A 6,000-nucleotide genomic window follows, 5' to 3' on the forward strand; every position below is an offset into this window, starting at 1 on the left:
TAGGTTTGCAAAAAAAAGAAAGTCTTAATTCTGTTGGTCTTAATCCTAACTGTGTAAGCTGATACTTAGTTTATAGGTTTTGTGGCTGCAGTGTACTTGAGAATGTATTTGAAAACTTCAGGCCAAATGAAGTATAAAGTTATTCTTAAAGCTTTTGGAAAATACTGGCCCTTCACATCATATTCCTTCTGCACGTCAAAACACACCTAGAAAATGGTTTAATTTTCACACTTCACAAGGATGATATTTTTACATCTAGATGAATACAGGACTAGGAATTTATCTGAGATGGTAAAAAAAATCATTACGAGGGTTGGGATTAAATCACATCATTCATTAGCTAGTCCGTTTCTAGACAGGATTCTCTTCTAACAAAAAAATGATCCTAAATCTCAGCATTGCTCTTACATACTCTTTAAGGTTAACTGCATAGTGACCATACAAGCAGAACACTTATGTGCTGAACAGTGCATGAACACACTGAAAAACAGGGCCCAGGTAGGGATACCTAAGGCCATGCCAGGCTATAATATGCTCCTACTGACAAAATCAATATACTTATAGGGCTCAATTAATTTACTGAATACAGCAAAGTGCAATATTTATAATTAACTTATTATATTGTATTCTGAACTTCAAATAATGCCTGAAAGCTGTGTGCAGTATCCTGATTCTCTGCTTCCAGAAATGCATTTCTGCAGTCATGCTGCTTTGTAGGAACTGACTTTTTCTTTAGTGTTGATTTTCTTTAATGTTGAAATGTTTCATGTTTGAATTGTTTAGCCTGACTGTTGGTAGAATCCTGAGATTCAAAGGAGTTAGCACATGGCATGACCAAGTCCCCATGCATCCTCAAAGCAAGAGGGTGCTTTTTGTTTGGAGCACTGCCACGTTTTCTCAGTTTATAGAACTGCAGGATATAATTTAAGGCCAGGTGCTTGGCATCTAAGAGAAATGTTTCCCTCCTTGCACAGTCATATTGCTAATCTAACTTTTCTATCAGTCACACTGCATTATGAAAACATTCTATTTTTAATCCATATTATCCATATCCAAATACAATTTTTTATTTATAAATAGCCTTTGAATGCAGAGTGGAGATACAGAATAATGTGGAAATAATGTAAAAGCAAAACCGTCAAAGTGGGAACCTGAATGCTTCCAGATTGCCAAGGGCTGAGAGTTTGGAAATATGTCGTATTTCAGAATACACCTGTTATAAGTAAACGTGACAAATCGTAATGACCACTCTAATTGGGTTGCATAAATTCCAATTTAATAAAATAATTGAGCAAGTCACAAGTAAGCAAAACAGCGCTGGGTGGCCAGGGAGTCTCTGCTCCACCAACGGCGCGCAAAATTCCCCCGCTCACAGTCTCCTTATATGCGGCTCTAGTTCCGGGTATACGTGGCACTTCCTGTAACTTCTGCGGTTGCGCCGACTGTTGCTAGGGGGTCTTCTGCAGCGGGGATGAAGGCTGCAGTCTTCCTCTGCGTTGCGGGTGGTGACCTTCAGGCCGCGTGCGCACATTTCACAATACAGTTCTACAATATTACCATATTAGGCAATCCAAACTAACATTGCAGTTTCAGTTCTCACATAGGCATCCAGTCTTTTCTTAAAAAAAAAACCAAAACACTTCCTGGTTTGATATAACAAATTTCTCATATTACACACCTGTAGGCCAGATCTTGCCCCTAATGAAACCTGAGGTAAAATTTAGCTCAAGCGTCAGTTTGCCTATCCTCGGTCACGTCTTCCTACCACAGCGCTTAGACTGCTAAGCCGGTATCTCTTACAGTAAATCAATCCGGTGTTAGCGGCGGCCGGGTGTTCAGACTTTTCTTAACCGTCCTCCCATCGCGTTTCCGCGGGCGATGCGCGGCGGAAAGGCGCTAGGGGGCCGCGCGTCGTGAGTGGCCTTGGGGCGGCGCGCGGGCCGGCGGAAGGCTCCAGAAGGGCGCGGGAGCCATCTTGTGGCGGCCGCGCTCCCCTGCCGCCGCCGCCTCCCGCCGCCCGCCGCCCGTCATCGCGGACGTGGTGTCTCAGGCGCGCGTTAAATCTCTTAAAAAAACGTACTGACTGTTAGGCGTAAATCAGAGACCGCGGCCAAAAAGATTAACCGCTCCCTTTCTCAGCCTGTGCAGGCGCCCGGGACCTGTCCGCAGTTTTGTCCATCCTGGCTGATGTATTCCAGGTGATGAGGATTTCCACCAATTCCTGCAAAGGCTGTTCAGCAGTGTAATACATCTACCCAGTGAGGAATTTTACTGTAAATTTGAATGACCTTTTCACTTTCACCATGCTGCATCTAACACCTAATGTTGTACCCTTGCTGTACCACAGTAATTCATTTGTATCCCAGGCACTTCTACATTTGTAAACTAGTGTTATCTTTGTTATTTTCTAGACAAATTCTGTGTATTTATTTAGTTTTTCTAATCTCTTATCACAAGTCAGTTCTGTGACTACCAAATCATTATTCTCTTTTTTGACACAATCCTGATAAAGAGCCCAAATATTGCACAAATATTGCAGGTTCAGTCACAAAAGTTATATAAGATTTATATATTAATATTTATATATTCCTAGATATGATATGTAGATCAGTATTGTATCAGTCCCATTGCTGCCATATAAAACTGCAGATGTTTTTGTTTCGCCTTTCACCTTACATTTTCCAGAACTTTCTGAGATAAAATATATGCACTCAGGTCACTAAAACGTGCTTTATTTTTGATGAAAGACTTTACATACTCCATTTAAAATGCTGTCCCTTACCTTGAATCAAAAATATCACCACTGGCTTTTTAACAGCAATTGTTGATTTTGTGATATAGTACATTGGCCATGAGCACAGACAAAATGTCCCCACTTAGAAATACCATTCCCTCCTTAAAATAATTAGCAGAATGCATCACTGCATCACAAAATGCAGTATGTCTTCTTTGCGTGATTATGGCAGCCAGTTTACAATGGAAAATTGAAGACAAAGGGGGAATATTTAAGGAACCCAACTCTGAGGACTGAACTCTCATCTCCCACATTTCCGCATTTCCACCAGCTTCTTAACTTCAATCCTACTTTTCCAAACCAGAATGCCGTTTCCTCTCCCTGGGAATATTTTGCATTCTCTTACCACATAATCCATCTCCCATTATGCCTCCAACCCTCTCTCCCAACCCCATCTCCCTTCTGTCATTCTGCCTCCCAGGAACAAATCTTAAAATGACAGAATTAAAAAATTTCAACAATTATACTCATCCTTAAAGGACACTAAGGATTAGAGTTCCCAACCCGTGGTGTCTGTGAGATTCACCTCCACCACAGTGTTGTGGAACCCAGCAGAAAGGGGTTTTGTGGAGGTACAATGTGTATTGAAAGAGGGAGTGGGAAACTGGAAATACTTTCTCAGTCTGTATGGGATCGGAAGCAACTTTCTCAGATTATTGGAGTCCTCCACTGCCAGGGAAATCAGTTAGGATATCAGCAGTAGAGGGGAGATGCTGAGGAGAAAGAAGGCGAAGCCTAATTATGTGTAGAGGAAGATAAATTGGAGGGAGGATCAAACATTCTGGGGATGAACTTTCTGTCACATTTTAATTTGGATTTGTCAGAGAGGAAATTATGTCATTTTGCCTCCACAAAGAATTAAGAGATCTTAGAGGTCCCTGAGTCAGTCTGGGCTAAAAGTAAAATGGAAGCAGGCCTGGTAAATGAAGAATATGACATGACTGAAACAGGAGATCCGATCTTCCAACCCCAGTTACTGGTGCAGTATGGAGGCAGAGACAGATATGGAGGGGGTGCTAATACAAGGGCTGTTAAAGAAAGGGATTACAGAAGAGGAAGAGAGCTTGTGGAACAGCTTGATCTGGCCTGTTTATAAGGCAAATGGCCAAGGGAGCATGGGCATCAACCTGAGGAAGATAAATGGGTGCACACAGTGATAGCCTCCTCCAGAAGCAGACGTTCATAGGGTCATGAAGACAATAGGGAGTAGGGGGTACAGGTGTTTCACTGTGATGGACCAGGAGAACTGCTGCTCTGTTGTTCTGTTGTCCTCTGAGTCAAAAAAGTTTTTTGCATTTACATCTAATGGGAAACAGCATTGGTTCACCCATCTGCCTCGAGGATTTCATAATTCTCTAGCAATAGCTGATTGATGTGTGAGAAAGATTCTGAAAGGAGTGGGAGGAGTAACCAGTTATGTGGATGACATCTTGGTTATGGGGACTAGTCTCTCTAGAGAAGTGCTATCAGAGATGGAGCAGTTTGGATTCAACATGAAGAAGGAAAAGTTCCAGTGGTGCTGATCTGAAGTAGTCTTCCTGGGCACTCAAGTCACAGGCGAAGGGACTGGAATACTAACTCAAAGAAAAGAAACATTAGAACAAGTCCTAAACCCAGAAATGTGGCAGAGCTACAAGCTGCATTGGGAATGCTTGCATGGGTCAGACAATTTGTTCCAGATTTTGTAGGTTTTTTGCAGGACAATTATATCATCTGTTGAGGAGAGGAGTATGGTGGAAATGGGGACAAGAGAAGGAGGATGCTTGGAATAGTAAGTAAGTTGCTTTAGTACACTCATCAGGACTGGTGTTTCCAATACCTGGCTTACCATTTGTGGTGGAAGTAGGGGCTTAAGGGGATGTAATTACAACAGCCATGTACCAAGAAGCTGATGAGACCCACTGAGCTCCTGGGTACTTTTCCAGAAAGTTACCTGGGGCTGAGGGAAGATGTCCTAGAGTAAAACAAGGAATCTTAGCAGAAATTTGGGCTTTACAACAGGAAGAAAATACTGCAGGAACCCAGCCAGGTGAGATTTGGATGGTGATTCTCCAGAGGCTGATGATGGGACAGATCCCCATTTCTGAAGGAAGTTAGAAAGCTACTAAATAGACAGCTTATTTTAGCAGAAATGGGAATGTAGGGATAGTGATAAAACCTCCAAAAGTTCTTACTCTTTTAAAGGAACAGGATGCAGGTGGGAAAGGGACTATGGAAAATCGAATTTGAGAAGCAGAGAGGTATCAGCATCAGTTCCAGGCTATATTTATAGATGGTTCATGTCAAATGGAACCAGAAGGAGAATGAATAATGAGATATGGGACATTTGCCCCAGGAAGAAGTTACATCCAAGTATGGGAAAAAACAGGAGGTGGGAACATCTGAAGAGGGAGATTTAAGTCACGAGATTGAGAGTTCAATTTCTAGGATTGAATGTGGTCATGGAACTGGTCACAGGTGGACTACAGAAAGCCCTGAAGGAAATGTCTTCTTGATGGTGCTTGTCATCGTTTTGAGATAGTGTGCTGGTTAGCACATCAGAGATATTGTTAAAATATTCCATCTGCTTTTTGGTTTATTCTGTTTGTTCCAAGGTATAAAAACAGTGGTGTGGACATGAAACAACACAGCTGCTGTGGATGATTTTATTTCCTCAGGAAAAAGATCTCAAGGGGCTTTCAACACTAAGCCTCGAGACAACTGGAACCAATTTAAATGCTTGGTATCCTAGTAATAAGTACTTGTTATTAGTCCTTTCAGAAGGAACTGGTTTTACCTTTAAAAGGGTATGGAATGAGCAAAAATGGAACCAACAAATTAGATTTTTTGGATTGGAACACAATAGGAGACAGGTGCAGAAGTTGCATGGAATCCAGATGGTACCTTTGCAACTAAAGTAATGTTAGAGGGGTACAGTTATATCAGCCTATGTACGGTGCAGGTTAGTTCGGGCCATTGAGCATATCCAAACAAAAATTAGTATTCTGTAACATATGGGATGAAATTGGGAAATGGTATGTCAGGAATTAATTATTCTAGAATACATCCAAAGTGTGCCTGTTATGTACATAGCATACTGAGTGCCTGGCAAACATCATGGAAACAGCGTAGGAGGTATGGACCCACCTGAGATTTAACAAGTACAGTTGCAGGAGGAATAGGTGTGAGAAATGGAATCCTACATTCATATGATACTGAAATGTTAA

The sequence above is a fragment of the Apteryx mantelli genome, chromosome 1 (assembly GCF_036417845.1).
Source record: "Apteryx mantelli isolate bAptMan1 chromosome 1, bAptMan1.hap1, whole genome shotgun sequence".
Lineage (NCBI taxonomy): Eukaryota > Metazoa > Chordata > Aves > Apterygiformes > Apterygidae > Apteryx > Apteryx mantelli.